The following is a 17,495-nucleotide window of genomic DNA, read 5'->3' as shown; positions in this document are numbered from 1 at the left end:
GAAATGAGAATTTTTCATTCTGGTGATACACAGCATGACCTTCAACTCTTAATGCCCTAAAATAAAGTTTGTCTGAACTTTCCAACTGATATAACCAGACTGCAGTATAAAGCAAGAAGATTTCTCATGATCTGAAGCTTGTGCTCTCCCAGTTGTTTATCACCTGGAAAGTACAATGTCTATTCCCTGATATGTCAGGGTATAGACACTATTTTTGTTTGATGGCTCAGCTTGACTTTTCAATGACTAAAATTTACATCATGGGTTTTCAATCATGTAAGTTCTTAGCCAAACTTCAGATGCCTTTGATCTGTGTCCATGGGTTAACTGCTTTGAGGAGTCTCAAAATGTTGGTATTGTTAAACAGACAACATATTTTTCTTTTTATTAGACACTGAGGCTAGCGCAACTGTCTGCTTTTCAGAATTATCTGAGCAGCTTTCTCAAGTGCTGGAAGTTTACCCTTGAATATGACAGGTATAAAACATGTTTTCTGTGTCTGTGTATCTTTCAGTCAAGTGATCGATCTACTGCATTAGTGCAAGCTTCAGCTTTGTCACCCTGACACTTGTAGGCTGAGCTATATGCTCTGCAAAGGGAGACGACTGAGTGTGAGATTACCAAGGACACTCCTAGGGTGCAGTAATCACCTATAGAAACCATTGCAGCATTTGCAAATATATGAATTTGCTTTCTGTAATACGCACAAAGTACCCATAACAGAAATTGCTTTCAAGGACGAGCACAGAGCACTGAGGAAATACTCCTGCAGCTTGCAACCTGAGTCATGTCACTTAGCATCCCCTTGTCAATTTATATTAGCTTTTCAGAGGTGTTATCAGCCAGCTGGTTAAAAACCTCGGCAAGTACTATTTCAACAGATCTGTAAGGACACACAGCAAATACATTAGGAATTTTGGTATGAGCTGTGGTTTTGTAATTTTCCTTAAATTATAAAAAACAATTCATAAAAGACGACACATTTTGGAATTAGGACAGAGCATGACATTCAGTCATTTTATTCAGGATGGTGATAACACCTAGTGAGGGCAGGCAGGAGAGCAAGGCACGTCTGGCTGATCTCACACAGCTGTTCCTTCCAGAATATAGGTGAAGCTGGGAGGCCCTGTGACTATTGCTTTCTTGGGTGCCTTCTGAAAGAGCTGCTGTGAGAGGTACATGGTCTCAGCACGCAGGCAAAGCGCTCTCCCTTGGCACAAAAGCAGGGTGCGGGTGACCCGCAGTGCCATGTGTGGCTGAGGATTCCTGTCCTGGGCAGCTGAAGCACGACGATGCTGAACCCCATGTGGTGGTGGGCTGCATGATCAGAGTGGTGAGGCCATGGCTGGGTGAGGTGGTTTTTGTCTGAAGAGGTCATTAGCAAAATGCCACCTGGCTTTGTGAATCGAGTGATTGGTGTGGAATTTCCCCCTCGCAGCTGCATGCCTTGTGGCGTGTTTTGGGCACTGTGCCTGGGGCTCACCAGCACAGAAGTTTGTGCTTTTCCCTCCTGTAACCGACCAGTTCTGTCTCACACTTTGCCATTGTTCATTCCCCCAAATCTGGGAAGCTACTGTGACTCCAGTGTCTGGTTAGTGATCTAATTTACTGCGTTTCAAGGTTTTAATCAGCCCTAAGTGTAGAGTAACCTTCCTTAGTGAGAACAATCACGGTGCGGGGTAAACAGCGAGCGTTCAGTGCGGGGAGATGGTCTCACTTGTTTTGCCTTGTAGTCATTGCATGCATGCAAAAAAAAGGAGGAAAACTCAGAGTTAAACAATAGGCTTAGCACCTGCGAAGAAATAGTAAATAGCAATTATTGTAAAGAAGGATATTTTTTACTCTGGCATTTGAAAATGGTTTATTTGGAAATGAGCACTTAGAGAAACAAAGCTAACCATAAGGAAACGGAGGCAGAACTTTACATAAAGGACAGCGCTGCAGTACCTGCACCTCGCTGAGCCAGGCGGGGGCATACGCCGTGCTCATCCCTCACCCCACTGCTGATGCGGTGCCTGCTTTGTACAACTGCAACATTAATTCAGGATTTGGGCCCTTTCTGCTGAGTGCCGGGGTGCCACGGCAGCAGGTGGCATCGACCTCCTGGAAACTCAGCAATGTATGAATCCCCAAATGAAGGGGGAAGAGATATCAAGGAAGTTTGAATGGCAGCTGTCAAGTGTGCAACTGAGACCAATCTCTGTTTAATTTGCCTTGAGAGATGAGAAATTCCTTGGTGACATTTAGTTATGTCTCCAAAGGTGGTAGAGGTTAGTTTTTTTTGGAGACCACTTCTCTGAAGTGCCACAGAATAAGTATTCAATTTTCGTTTCTCCCCAGAGACTCCGGGCATCTTGTTGAAATACCAAGAAGAGAAAAGTAGAGACATGTAAAAGGTCATTAGAAAAATTTAGGAAAGTGGCATTTCGCAAGTGTAACGGACTTGAGTCAGATGAAATGCTAGCCTTTTTCCTGGCTAATTGTTGCTCGTAAAGATCACGGGGAATGTTTTTAGAGAACATCTGTGAAATGTTGCAACTCTTCTGATTTGGCAGCAGGTTTTAAGGTGCTATTCGTTGAGGAAAACCCAGTCTAGTCTGTAACGTAACCCTCTTATGTCTTAGGATCTCTTGAGTGAATGAATTGTTTGAATTTACAACAGGAATTGCAAACACTAATAGATAATTCCCAACTTAATTGCCAGAAGTGCCGACAGGGAGAAACCTCTGGAGAAAGCCTCCTTGGCTGGGAGCCACATGGTGTCTGCGTTAGCACAGATGCGGAGGGGCTGCCCCGACGAACTTCTTGTTGCCGCGTACCTTCTGGAACCAGCTGGCTGTGCGGCCTCGCAGCTTCGGGTGCTGTGAATGGGCACTCTGACCAAGAGCAAGCCCTGGCTGCTGCTGGTGGTGTGCTGGGGTGGTTGTTTTAGAAAAAATAAAATAAAAGGAAATTTGGCATTTTTCATTAATGTTTTAGCTTAAAAACACAACCACAACAACAAAAACAACCAGACAAAGATCTCTGTCAAGGGAGAAATATTCCCACTGGGGATTATTCCCTGGTACTAATATGCTGACTAGCAGAGAGGAAAGCTCGTTACGGGGATTTTCCCCAGGCTCCTCCAGCTCTCCTCATTACCCCTGCTTGATGTGGGCAGATCTGGTAGGAAGACAAATTCACCTTCACTACGTAGGAAGTGCCCAGTATCTGAGAGGTAATGAATTAAATTGCCGCCGTGAAGCTTGTTTCACCTTTTTGATGTGCATGTTTAATTATTAGGCAGCTTTTGATAGAAAGGACACGCAAGTGGCTGTGTATTCCTTGCATGTGGCTCAACAAATGATCTTCATGTATTCATGCCTTACAAACGGCTTTGAATGCACATCTAACGCGGGACTGTATTAGGCATAATAGGATAGGTTTAGTGGACAGGAGAATGCTTCAATTGGCATCTAAAAAGGCATCAGGTTCTGTATGGGATGACAGTGTGAAAGCGCCTCTTAGAATAACCCACGGAAAATGCAAGAGATGAGTTAAATGTGAACCCAGGAGGAAGGTCTTGAAGATTGTGCTTGCAGCAAAAAATCTGATCAATCGAGAACAGAAAGCGAAACAATGGTAAAGCCTCCCAGCTAAGTAGGTCAGCAGTTAACAAGACAGTGACTCATGCAGAGAGGGAGAATTTAATTTTTAAACACCAAGCCCTGGGTTCGCTCGAAATATAAAGTATATATAAATTTAGCAGCCAGTCAAATATGATAAAAATATTTATATTTCATTCTACTGTTTGAAGTTTTTATTATATTTACTTACACAGTGCTCTAATAACTTAACATTTAAACCTTGGCTATATAGACAAATTCTGCGTTGCTGCTGTTCTTACCAGCGCAGCTCAGGGCTCACATGAACCAGTGGCAAATTTGATGGCAGCTGTTCCCACACCCAGTCTTCCACTTCAGATGGTTTAGTATGTGAGCACGTTTGTCCCTGAGGAAGGATGCTTTGTTTTCTGCTGGTGTTGCTCTGTGTCCCTTAGGTGCCACGTGGCGTGCCAAAGTGCTTCCACGGGCTGCACGAACGCCCCAGTGCTAATTTCTGTGCTACGTACAGTTTCAAGTTCTGCACCCTATCTATTTATGCATCTGTATCAGGATGGGGTTATATAAAAAGCATGATATATAAAACAAGCCAAAAAAGTGACTGCCTTATAGATTCAATTAGTATATTCTCTGTGTAGCCTAAGGGATGTAGAAAGTATTACTAAGGTGACCTAATTCAGATCAGTGTTTTCCTAACATATATTTGAACAGTCGATATTTTAATACATTGCTTTGTCTCTGAGAACAGAACTGAGTTCGCCGAAATCCCTGTAAAAACCTTTCTGTGGTTATAATTAGTATTTTATCTCATTGATTAATGGAGGAAGATTTATAAGGCATATCTTAAAACCTTTCAACAATAAACCACTGTAATAATAGTGTCTTTGAAATATTTTTAATAATGACACAGAACTTACTCTTCCTTCTCAGATGTCAACACTGGATTTATTTTAATGAGAAGGAAATTCATTGTGGACCCAGCCAGCCACACAGTCATTGCTTCTGGCAGTCCATAGCCTGGGCAGCTTGGCTGTTTGCAGCTAAGGGTTCGACCCTGGCAGTACTCAATACTATCCACTGCTATAGGATATCTACACCTACCGTTGTCTTTTACCAGCTTCACAGTTTTGTGTTTAAAACAAAAAACAACCTCATCCAATTTTCATGCCTGCACCTTTCTCCACCGAGCAAGTTCTTTCTGCAGTAGTGTTTTAATTGTTGTATCTCTTAGTTGGCAGGGGGTCTGGCGGTGCGTTGAAGCAGCCCCTCAATCTAAAGACCTGGGCAACAAATGGACCAGAAACAAAAAGGTGAGGAAGGGAGGTCATTGTCCACACAAGTCCAGCAGAGAACTCCCCAGTCCCCGTTTGTCAAGGTGCACTGTTGGAAAACATAGGTATGCCAAGTGGAGGATGCTCCTCTGGTCTATGGGCATATCTTGTTATTTCTTGGGTCCAAGTTGACTTAAGTTTACATCACACCCTTTAATCTAAAATGTCTATGCGAAGCTGTGCAGCTGTATAACCAGAATAGCTCTTCTGAGCTGTTGGATTCTAAATGACTAAGTGACTAAAGGTGAAATTCCTCCTGTTGTGCCCTTAGTCTTCTGCCTTATCCAGACTAAGTCATTCTCCCGAGGCTGTTAAAAGGATCCTTGAGAGAAGAGTACAAATACTAGATTGTGAAAGGAAACCAGCTAGCAGTAAAATGTTTCATGTCTGGAAAATGTTTGGAAGGAGGAGGTTGAAGCCTCACCAACCTTTGTTGAAGGCTGGCAAAAGACGTCTTTGCAGGCACCCTTTGGTGGGGAAGGAATGGAACAGGCACCAGGAGAGTATTTTAAACAAAAGTGGAGTAATTTTTGTGTAGTACTTCGAACAAGCTGTGTGCAAACAGCTTCTCATTTGCACCTTTCCAATCACAACCATCTGTTCTGTGTTAGCCAGTCCTTGGGCAGATGCTCCGTTTAACTTCCTAGTGCATGGCAGTGCCAGACTTTCTCAAATCACAGGTTTCTTTCAGTAGCTCTCTCTTGCCTTTTCTCTGTCACTCCTACACTCCCTGCTAGTGGCTAATAACCCGGCAGACAAAATTGGAGGAAGGCTTTTGGAGCTGGAGCTGGAGCCAGTCTTCCTCTGTACATGTGGCACTCAGCTGGGCAGCGACTTTGTACTCTCCTGGCATCACAGGGCTGCACTGGTCAGTGGCAATAATGCCAGAGCTCCAAAACCTGGCCTCAGGGAGCTACAGGTGCGGGGTGGCCTTCAGCGTTCGCTCCTCCATGGAGCTGCACCTTGTGCTGTGAGTTACGGGGGTCCTTGGCATTGCAGGGGTGATGAGCAAGTGCAGCCACTCCTGGTGGATGTTTTTGCAGGTATATGCTCCTAAGCATTGGTCTAAAATAATGAAATGCATATGTATTTTTAGAGATGATGTGAATTTTGGATTAATTAAGAATGCAAGTTTCAAACTCCTTTAGATGTGAGCTCTTATTAATATTTATAAAAAACGATTATATATTAATACATTCATAATACATAAGATATATGTGGTACTATCAGATTTAATAGATTTTTTTAGAACATCATTATAACTGGGGATTGTTCTTCACTGTCCTTCTTAGAGTTTAAAGAGTAATCTTATGGATTTATTCCCCCAATGTTGATACAAGTTTTTTTTGGAAAAGCCTCCTTTTTAATTACCTTGCCAGTCTATCAATAAAAGTCTGTAGGCAACGTAATTTCAGCTGCAAGTAGTTGTATAAACTGCAATCAGAACATTCAAGGAGCAAAATGGCTGTAGGTGGGGATGTGATTGAATCCAATATACAGCCCTGGTGCAGAAGAATGCAAATGAGAGCGGGGTTTGGGCAGGTGACTCCTCAAAGTCAGAGCTGGGCGCAGGAGTGGCGTGCAGCTGGTGACTTTCCTGCAGGCCAGATATGACTTTGGCCTTGTTAGCTGGGAGCGAGTTGCTTTTTTCTATTTTAGTCCTTCAGGAAGTGTCTGCTCTAAAAAAGCAGCTACGGCCTGGGCCTTTTTTATCAGTTTCCATCCCCATTTGTGTCGGTGTTTGGCTAACCTTTGCCAAACGTCTTCCTCTGCAGTGATTAGGATTCCATATTTTTTTAAAATCTCTTTAGCATTCCTCATTTTGGAGTTAATTTGCTTTCAGAACAACCCAATTAGAGGTGAATCACTTCATATATGTGCAATTCCGCGCTAATTGCTTTATTCGATCATTTTATATTTATAAGGTAAATGCCTTATTTTCCTTAAAAGCGAGCTATCATTGCATCCCACCTACCGCATCTCAAGGTCTTTTCCATTTTGCAGTTGAGTGTTGGCAATAAGGAGTGTTATTGCAGGGCTGTTCAGAGAATTGGCTAATTTGAGAGGAATCGCACTGAGAAGCCCTCACTGGCGGAGGCAGGCGAGGACTGGTGAGGAAGCTGGGAGCACGCTGCGGCTCCTGCACCCGAGTGGGGACGGCTTCAGTGCTCGTGTGTCCCTAGTGGTGCAGCGATACGTGATACCATAGCCCTTCTGGCCCAGATCATCGTAACACCAACCTCTAAGTGTGCACCTGGTCCCTGGGCATGGAATTGAAATACCTGTTAAAATATGCACCTTCATTTTCAAAGCAAAAAAACAGTTAGGGGCAAGCCCTCTTTTCTGTGTTGCTATGTGAATTTGGGATTAATTTTGAATTGATCCACGGTGGTGTTAAAATAAAAATTGTTTTAAAATGTTTTGCTATTAACATATGTTGGCAAGAACCGTGCAGCTAAGCCTGATTTCAGTCAGCCTCACAGCATGGGAGCTCCAGCTCTAAATGTTCCCAGCGTGTTCCTTGGGCTGTGTTAATGTACATCAATTCTCACAGACAAATTAACATTGAACACTTGCAGTAAGAAGGTTTATTAGCTGGGTCAGCTGCAGTAATCTTATTGTAAGTGTGATAGCTCTCAACATTATTTTACCCAAACCTCTCCTCTGACTTCTGGTCCTCTCTTTGGAGGGAGTCGTGCTGACTGAGCCCTCGCACCTTTCTTCCAGATCCATCAAAGCAGATGCAGACTGAGCAGGCTTTAAGACTAGACCAAGGAAGAGATTAAAATCATCTGCAGTCTGAATCTTTGAGTAGTTGGGGTAAAAGTAAAGCACCGGGAAGGTGCAATGCCAGATCATGACTACTGGAAGCAGCTAACGAACCAGTCCCGGCAAAGCTGATGTATATGCTAAGCCATGCTCATGTGGCATTAAAAATGTCTGTTTCCTAATAAAATAAAATCTAAGATACCATTTTGAAACCTGCAGCAAATTTTCATGGGAGAAAAAGAAAGGAAAATGTTCTTTTTTAATCAAATTAATAAGTTTTCCAGTAGTATTTGCAACATTGACACTTAACCTTTTGATTAATTTCTCATTTCAAGGATAGTGTAGCCAAATTAGTAATACAAAAATTGCTGTCTTTGTAACAGTTCAAAGTTGTAGGCAGCAGCATCCACCTCCAGCAGAATCCCATCTAACAAGCCAGCAGCAAGACAAAATTGGTACAAATTCAATTCATTGGGGCTGCAAATAAGATTGAGAAATACCATCACCTTAATTCATTATTATTTCACCGTGTGAATTGTAATCTTGTCATTATCCTTTATGCTGCTTTTAAGATAATTCTGTTCTCTAGGGAGTTTCAAATGCTTCTTGCCAGGTAGCAGTGCTAGAAATATATGTTACATATCAGTACACCGAGCTCTGTATTATAATTACAGGGGACATGCAATCTTATTTAAAACCCGGGGAGCACCTGTATAACTAGGAAAGGTGCTGTGCTCATTATGCCGCATGGCAACTACTAATGTTGTTATACAGGTGTGTATTAGATTAAACTGTTTGCTCATTCCATTATGCATTTCCCTGGCAATCATAACTACAGGCACAGAAAGCTCCTGGGATAGTAGCAGGCCATAAGAAAGCATTGAAATGCAGTTCCTTGCCACCAGCTGTGTTTGAAATAAGAAGCTTTTGTGAGTAATTTCCAAACCCACTGGACCAAACACAACTGAACAGTGAGACCCCTGTGCCCGCGGAACAGGGAAAGCTCGAGAAGTGCATTTGAAACTTGTTTTTTCCTGTGGCCTTGATTCAGCAAAGCAGCATGGATCTAGCGTTAGGGGCTGGGCTCCCATTCCCTGTTGCAGGGACTAAGAGCTGGGTCTGTTCCCCAGCTGTTTGAGACAGGGACCTGTAGGCTCTGCGCGAGGAGCGGGGTGTGTCGAGCACAGCGGGCGGCACGTTAGCTGGCCAGAGGCTGGGTTCTGCCTGCACTGAGAGCAGGGTCCCTGGGAGCGGGCACAGCACAGCTGGAGAGGGGAGCCCCCAGCCCACAGAGCCGAGGGCAGGCCCTTCCTTCCAGGGACAAAGCAATGCCTGAGGCCAAGCAGCTCCTTTCAGCCCAGGGCAGGGATGAGGGAGGGTGGCTGGTGCCCACCATGGGCTGCGTGTCCCAGCTCGGCTCTGTCTGAGCCTGGTGCCCTTCCTCACCCTCCTCTCGTAGTCTCTAAACAGCATAGGAGGAGGAAGAGGGGGAGGAGGAGGAGGTGGAGGAGGATAAGGAGAAGAGCACCTTCACTGCACTGGCACAGTGGAAGGCACCTGCCTGCAGGGGTGCTGGAGGTCCTGGCCAGCTTTCCCCTGCTGCCTGCTCCTCCCTGCAGGCTTTGTCCCAGTTCGGTCATTGGGGGTGCTGGGCTGAGACAGGGCCTTGATGACAGACCCACGCTGTGTAGGACAAAATGCCATAGCAAAGCTGAGCTAAAAGCTTGTAAAGCAGAGGGAAAATAAAGCCACCACCACCTGGACGGTGCGCTGAGCCTGGTGCTGGAGCCAGGGGCTGCCCCAGGCTCCCACCGCCTGGCAGAGCATAAACCACCCAAGTCCAGATGGCTGTAAAAACGTGATGGGGAGTGTCTGTGCAAGCATCAATCTTCCTGAGTGAGGAGAGGATGGAGTAGGGTAGTCACAAGTGAGTTATCCTGTCACTGCTGACAAATGAAGATAAATGGTGTGACACTGGCTATTTATTTACACACTGTGCTGGGTATGCATATGGGTACGGGTAGGAGAAGCAGCACTGTCACACGTGTAATTGTATTGTGGAGTCACTGTCCCTGGAGGTGTTCAAGGAAAGGTTGGACGTGGTGCTTGGGGACATGGGTTATTGGGTGACATTGGGGGTAGGGGGTGGTTGGACCAGATGATCTTGGAGGTGTTTTCCGACCTTAATGTTTCTGTGATTCTGTGTTACTCTGATGAGAGGCTAGAGCCTGAGCTGGAAAGCGTCGTGTAGAACATGGGAGGTGCAGGGCAGTCCCTGTGGTCAAGGAGCTGCCTTGCTCCCAGGCAAGCCAAAAGGCCTGGGGGAGCCAGCCCCAGAAAAGGGTCCCTCAGCCCCCTCAACCCTCCTCCTTCCTCCACGTCTACCAACACAGCTGCCTTTGGCCACGCGTGGGCCACTTCATCACAGAGGCTTGCTGAGGTCACAATGGCCACCACTGCTTCGTGGGCCCTATAAAAGAGGCCCCCTGCCGCTGGCCCGCCACTCGCTGAGCTAACAGGAGACTAGAGGCAGCAAGGCGAGAAGCGGCTCTGCCTGGTGTGCAAGGACAGCCATGCCATCCAGAGCAGCACCAGGAAGGAAGGCAGCTGGCAAGGAAACGTGTCGTGGGCAGAGAGCGCCAGCAGCACCAGGTACAGCAGTGCTCAAGGGACCTCTGCTGCGCAGCCCATATAAGCAATATCATTGGCACTGCAGGCGTGAAAATCAAGCCGACAGCAGCGTGGGACCTCAGGGTGGAACAGGTCGACCCCCTGGTGCAGCACCCTGACCTGAGAACATGCCGAATGGAAGGCATCCTGTTTGGGCAGTCCCGGGCAAAGACTGGCTCGTCCTCCTGCCCAGCACTGTGGAGCCCATGGAGCTGGATCCACCAGAAGATACGGAGGAGGCAATGGAAGTGGATCCACTGCAGCCAGAACGGACCTGGGACTGCCCTGGCACAACTTCACTCTGTGCCATCAGGAAGCACAAACAGCATCACAGGAGTGCCCGGCCAGCTCCCTACTCATTGCTCAGGCCCCATCCCAAGCATTAGCTTGGAGCCCCCAAATCTCACGGACATCCCACAGGTTTACCTGCAAGATGCCCCTGCAATAAACAACTCTTGCCAGTCCTCAGGGGTTGTATGAGTGCTTCTTTCCCATTTCCAGGCCTGTGCTGCTCTCGGCCCCGTCTGGCTGGGCTGCTTTATAGAGATAATTCTGAGCAGAGGGAGATGGTTAGGGAAAAAATCCTCCTATCTGTGCTGGAGCTATAGTCTGATCAGAGCTAAAATGATAGAGTTAAACTCCTGTTGTCTCCCACCTGAGCAGAAAAGCTCCTTTTGTGCAGATTGCTTTCCTGTAGATGTGTCTCAGAAGGAGCTGTAGATGCAAATAACACTTGTGTCTCTCATCCTGGTTGTTTACAGCAGCTGACCAGCTGGAGTATAAGCATGCATTAAAAGGAGCCAGGGCCGTAGCTGGTGACAAGGGTTGGAAACTGGACCCAGAGTGGTGAAATCCTTTCCCATGTGCTGTCTGAAAATCCTTGGTCAAGCAAAATAGAAAACTTAGCCAATACTGTCAGTGGAGAAACTGAAATGAAATGGAAATGCAGCTATTTAAACTCCCAGATAATATTAATGCAAAACAGATGGGCATAAACAGGCCAAGACTAAGTTTAGACAGAAAAATCAGCCTGTCAGAGGAGACAGGACCAGGAACAGCCTTCCAGAAGAAATAATGGGGAGGGGAAAAAACTGGCACCGGCAATTATGCAGTGCATCTTTATGCATTACATGTCAGGGTTGCATGGCAGGTCTGAAAGATCGCAGGAGACTTTCTACCTGGTGCTTTCTGGGACGGATTTGTGTGTGCTCCTGAAGCCCCCGGTACTGAGGAGATTGGAATCCGTAATTCTGAGGAAATCCATGTTGGAACAAGGTACTGATAGAGTAGCCTCCGATGTTCTGCAGTCTGCAGCACGTCTGACTGTGGGAGTGGTGCAGGTACAGGGCCTATGGGCCTGGGAGAGCGCCGTGTGTGCACTTTGGAATATGTGTCCTTATCGAAGCAAATCTCTTTTCAGTTTAGTGCTCAGCTCAGTGCAGTCCCAGTAACCCACTTACAAAGGGGTGAGCTGCTAATCCAGGTCCTGCGCTGGATGTGCTGCTGTTGGAACAGCCACCTGGATCAGCTTTTGGTTTTATAACAAAATTTGTATTAATTGTATCAGGAGTGCAGCTTAAGTTGGGGTTGACTTTTTGCTGCTTTGGGGAGGCTTCCTGGGAGAGAGCTAGCACGAAGCCTTCCTCTCAGCCTGCTTCCTGAAATAGCAGGCAGTGGCAGCCGAGCTAGCGTGTCCTTCAGTTGCGGGGGATGTGGGTTACAGCTGCCTTCTGCTTACAGACAGTAAAAAGGTGTTATGCTAATACAGGATCATGACTTTTGCCTGCGGCAGATAGTGCAAATGGGGATTAAGGTAGGGAGGGGAGACCGCCATGGTACGGGCCTGGAATAGCTGACAAGGAGGCATGCACATGGATGTCTCTGATGGTAACCCATTATCTTCCATCAGGACGTTGATAAACTGTTATCACTAAATTTTCCTCACCCTACCATCAGCTTTACATCAGGCGGGTATGAAATCCATTACTGTCTGTCATACCTCTTGGCTATTGGAAAGAGATGGTTTTCTCCATTAGACTTTGGTTGGATTCCTTTATCTGCCCATTACTTTCCTGCAACGCCTTCTAATGGAATCAGACTAATACAAAATGACAAAAAAATCAAAAAAGGACACCCAGATGGGGGGAGCTGTAAAAGCCTGCATTGCCCTTCCTTGGCCCTGTTAAGGAGCACCAAGTCTGAATTCGTTCAGATTGTCTGTGCAGGGACTGATCCCACGGGCTCGTTCCTTGTGCTTAAAAAGTTAAAAGTGATTTTTGCTTTACAGTCAGCTTGGTATACAAATGTCACAGCATAGAAAAAAACATTTGTCATGATTAGTACTGTAGCTTCCCTGACCCTTTGTCTCAATTAAAGCAGACGGCGTGGCTGCCCTGTAACGGCCTGGTTTTTGGTAATCTCACTGTTCTTCAGCAATCATTCCTGCCAACACTCTGGGCATTAGGAAAGGAAGCTAGGAGGGCTTGCTGCATGGCACAGCCTTTGAGCCAGCTAATAGCACAGGGGAAGAAATGCTCTGTGGGCAGCCTACACCCTGCCGGCTCCCATCTCAGCGGCGGCAGAGCCTCTGGTTTACTGCGAGTAGCACATAAAGAGTCTCATGAAAAAATGGGTAGGGAGTGCTGCCCCCGGGGAAGGAGCCCTGCTGCCTGGTTAACAAAAATACTGCCTCTCCTGGCAATCCTTGCCTCCCTGCTTGAGTGGAATAGCTTTCTAACGGCTTTGTATGGAGTTTTTAAAGATTTAGCCCTTTATTTTTTAGCATTCCCTTAGGCACACGAAGTGAGACCAGGCTGCACCTTCCCACTCCCGTGGTGCAGGCACTGAGTTTGCCTTAATCTCCTGCACCAGTGCCCATGGACTGGGAGCTGGGTTCTGCCACCCGTGAAGCCAGCGGTGCTGCTCACAAGCTCAGGTGATTAATGTGGTCAGACTCCAGCTAGGCAGAGAAAAGTGCATTTTCTCATGTATGTCCTCTGCCTACCTCCGTATAATGCAGCAAAAAGAAGTGGGACTGTGGGTCGATGCAGAATGCCTGCAAGATGCCATCACCGTTCTGGTCTGCGGCAAAGCAGAGCCCCAGAGGGTGGGTCTGGGCACGCAGGACAGCCAAATAGCGCCTGTCTGGGGCAGAGCTGGCTGCAGAGGAGCTCCTGATTTCTTAGCAAGAATGTAATCCTGATCAAATCCCCTTCTTTCTGTCCTGACTGAGGGGGAGCCCACCCTGACAAACCAAAGTAGCCCCCCTTTTCCTCCCTTTGCTTGCACTTTTCACCTCACGAGCCCTTTTCTCATGCTCTGGTGGTGTATTTGTGAGACTCCCCAGGGTGCTCTGCAGAGGAAGCCAGGACAAGGCACGTGCAGTGCTGGCACGCTGCTAACGAGGTGTTGGATGCCGCGGCCAGGAGCTGTGCCAGCAGGGCTGGGAGGGAGGAGGAACGAGGTTGGTTCCAGCTCCCCAGGATCTCCCCTTCCCTCTTCAGCCTCCGGCTCCTGCCCTGGGAGGCCCTTGGTGCGCCCGGGCCACTGGAGGCTGTGTCCTTGCCTCTGGAGGAGCGCTGGTATTTAATATAAATAAGGTAAATGAAGAGAGTTTCACGGGCAATTGGAAGGTCAGCACAGCTCACTTAGTGCCATTTGCAGCTCTTCAAACATTCTTTCCTTCTTGTTAATCCTCAGGCAGACAAGCCACAAGCGCGTTGGTTTTCTCTCCCCCTTCCTTTCCTGTTTTGTTCTCCCAGCCAGCACCCACGAGGCTGCCGGATTGTCACCGCTGTACCCAGTTGTATACTCTCCTGCTGCAGATATTAATTTTTTGTTTATAGAAAAATCAATAAGGTTTGAGTTATCAAAAGATGTGTGCGCTAGTGGGAAAGACACAAAATCAATGCTGAAATATTGCCTTATTTAATGGCTGCTGTAAATAGCTCTGTTATGATTCTTTAGTAGAGGTAAATTATGAAAGCACACCAGAGGTCAGCTGAACGTACTTGTTTGCAGCCTACACCCCAGCAAGCCCATTCAGCTTACCTCGCCCTCCTAGGCAATAGCTGACAGAAGTTTGAGGTATCTTAGCTCGTGGCTTTGCCATCACTCACGTCAGAAAACAGAGCTGCGCTGGCTGGCTTTGCTTGGCCATTGCAGGGGTTGCCTTGTTTCTGGGCTCCCTCCTCCTGGCCATATCCTGCACTGGCGGCTGCTTTGCAGGAGCTTGGTGGCTTTCCTGGGGCCCAGCACGGCTCCGGCGAGGAATTTCAGCTCACGTTCCTCCTTCTTCAGGCATGTTTTCAGAAGCGTCATCGAGGTTTATAAATGAGGCTTTTAAAAGGTTTTAAACACCCGTCATTTTTAATGGTTTATTTCTGTGTTACTGAATGTAATTATCTCCAGTAGTTCTCTCTAGAACGCGTTCTGGTGCCATGGAAAGCACTGGCATTTTCCCCACATTCCTGGAAAGCAGAGTCCTGGGCTTGGGGTTACTGTGGCAACACAGCTGCTTCCACCTGCATGGATAATTCCTACAGAGGAGAGGGAAAACAGCAAGCATCCTGGAACGCTTTTGGAAGTGACAAGGAATTGGGAAGCTCGGCCTCGCCTGGCTCCCTGAAGGAGAGGCAGGCTGGCTCTGCGCACACATCGTCCAGCCCTGCACGTGCAGCACTCCATGGCCGGAGGGCTCACCCAAACCCAGCGGGATTTTCTCCGAAGTGCTGCCGCTGCAGGCAGGCGGATAGCGCACATCATCTGATCAGTATTTCACTCCGGGTCAATACAGCTTGGCGTTCAGCTTAACAGAAGTTACTAACTGCCCGGTGTCAGCAAAGTTCCAGCAACTGGACCCACGTGCTGCCCCAGGTCTGTGGGGAAGAGGCTGCTGAGGAGCTGCGGAGCCATCAGGACGCCAGGCTGGAAGTGGCGAGGAGTCACTGCCGTGGCTGCGCAGGTGGCTCCATCTCTGGTTCATGACCCAGCCCAGCCCATGGGGTTGTGCTGTTCAGGAGCAGTTCCTCCTGCAGGGCAGGGTGGGCAGCAAGCCTGCTGCAGCTTCACTGATTCTGCACGTGCTGGCTAGCACCCCGGGGCATTAATGCTATTAAAAAACATACTAAAAAAAAAGAGAGAGGTAGAAGCTGTGTCAAAATACTGTTTTCACATCTAGCTGCATGGTCCAAGAATGCTGAAATGGGCCAGGAGTGAGGGTTCAGGCTCCAGCTGTTCCAAGTATTTGGTGCCTGTCCTGCACTGAGCCACGTCCCTGCTGCCTGCTCAGCCAGGAGCTGGGATCCAGCCTGGCCGTGTGTGAAACCCGCAGAGCTGGATCAGAATGAAGTGATTGGTTTCTAGATGTGTTCAAATGGGTACCATGGAGCTGAAATCTGCTCCCAGCAGACTCTAAAGTGAGTTTTAAAGAGGAGCAACATGTATCCTTGGGAGAGAAAATGGTATAGCTCCCATCTGCATCTTCACAGTGATCCCTAACCCCAAATCCTCCTCACCTGCTATCAGGGAAGGGCTGTCGTTCTGGCATCAGGCCTCAGCTCCTGGTCTGAACCCCCTGAGAGCAGAGGGGAGCGCTGCAGGGGGCTGTGAAGGAGACGGGACTTTCTGCAACCATCAGGGCTGTGCTGAGGGACAGGGCACAGCGAGGAGTGCCTGCTCCACCAGCACTGCCTTCTGTCTCTGTTTCATCCGATACGCAGGCTGCTGTCATGGGGCAGAGTCTGCTGGCCCCATGCCCTGCGGGGATGTGGCTGTCCCTGGCACGGCAGGGTGACCCACCAGGCAGGGCTGCCCTGGGCTGTGGCACCAGCTCCTTGCTCAGCCTCACCTCTCACCTCTCTGTGTGAACTGCTGGCTTCGTGTCTCTCTAACAGGTACTGAAGAAGAGCAACGTGACGTGTTGGTGCATACGGTGAGAGACAGGCCTTTGAACCAAAAGTGGCTGGAGGAACCATGACTGGTAGCTGTAGAGTTGCAGGAGGAAAGCACGGAGCACGTAGTTCCTGACCAGAACGGCTCAGCACGGAACAGAGGTCCATCAGCATCTACAGGGGGATGGATGGTGCTGCTGCTTTGTTTTCTCCTGAGGATTCCCCTTCTCCGTGACCTGCAGTGATGCTTCGTGGCCGGCTCCATCCACCCCTTGGGCTGGGCGCCCTTCCTTCCTTCCATCCTCCCTGCAGCCTGTCTCTTTGGGCAGCGGCTAGCCGGTGGAAGGGTTTTCTTTTTATTATGGTTTTAATATTCATGACACATGCAAATGAGAAAAAAAAGGTAATTGCCCCAATTAACACTAAATAGGTTTTTCTCACACATCTCAAGTAATTTGATGCTTCTGCTTATCTCATAAAAAGTTTCCTAGTGGAACTGCCTCAGTCTCGGTGTTCATACAAGAGCCTGCTGAGCTTCTGTAATTAAGCTGTGATTAGCCAGCTATAAATACATGTTTTTGAATACAACATTGCACTCTTAGGGCTACTGGAGATGATAAAGTGATCAGTGAACACCTAAGGTATATCCGTAGCGCTGAAATAAACCTTCTGCTGTGGATGGGAGGTCAGTTGCTGTGGTTCTGTTCCCATGGGCTCTCTAAACCCAGGTAAATTTCGGGGCCGAGGCCATTACCGTCAGAAACAGCTGGTGTAACTGGTCCCAGTGCTTCTGGGCTCACCAGGCAGGTGATGAGGGAACTGGCCTGTGCATGGTGTGGGCAGGAATTGTCTTTGTGCTCAGCTCTCCCGATGGAGCGGTTAACTCAGCCTGAAAGAGCCTTTTCACGAGGATGAGCAGTTCCTTTAGCATCCCTTCTCCTGCCCCGCTACCGGGCGCTCCGGGTGCAGGAGGAGTGCGACGGCAGGTCCGGCACGCCTGGCTTCCACCCCGAACAGAGCACGGCTCCTGGGCGTGAAACCAGAGGCCGCGAGGTTGTGTTCAGTCAGCCAGAAACATGATGTATCTTGTGGCCTCTGAGCCCAACTGCAGCTGTTGGTAATGTCAGGGAGCTGCTCTGCAGTGAATTACAGCTGGTATTTCATCACCCGTGTTATCCGGCTGAAGAACAAACCAGAGGAAGCCAGGACAATTCAGAGAAGAAAGCAAGCTG

This window comes from Oxyura jamaicensis, chromosome 23, assembly GCF_011077185.1.
Source record: "Oxyura jamaicensis isolate SHBP4307 breed ruddy duck chromosome 23, BPBGC_Ojam_1.0, whole genome shotgun sequence".
Taxonomy (NCBI): domain Eukaryota; kingdom Metazoa; phylum Chordata; class Aves; order Anseriformes; family Anatidae; genus Oxyura; species Oxyura jamaicensis.
The sequence above is the reverse complement of the archived record's forward strand: the minus strand, read 5'-3'. Positions refer to the sequence as shown.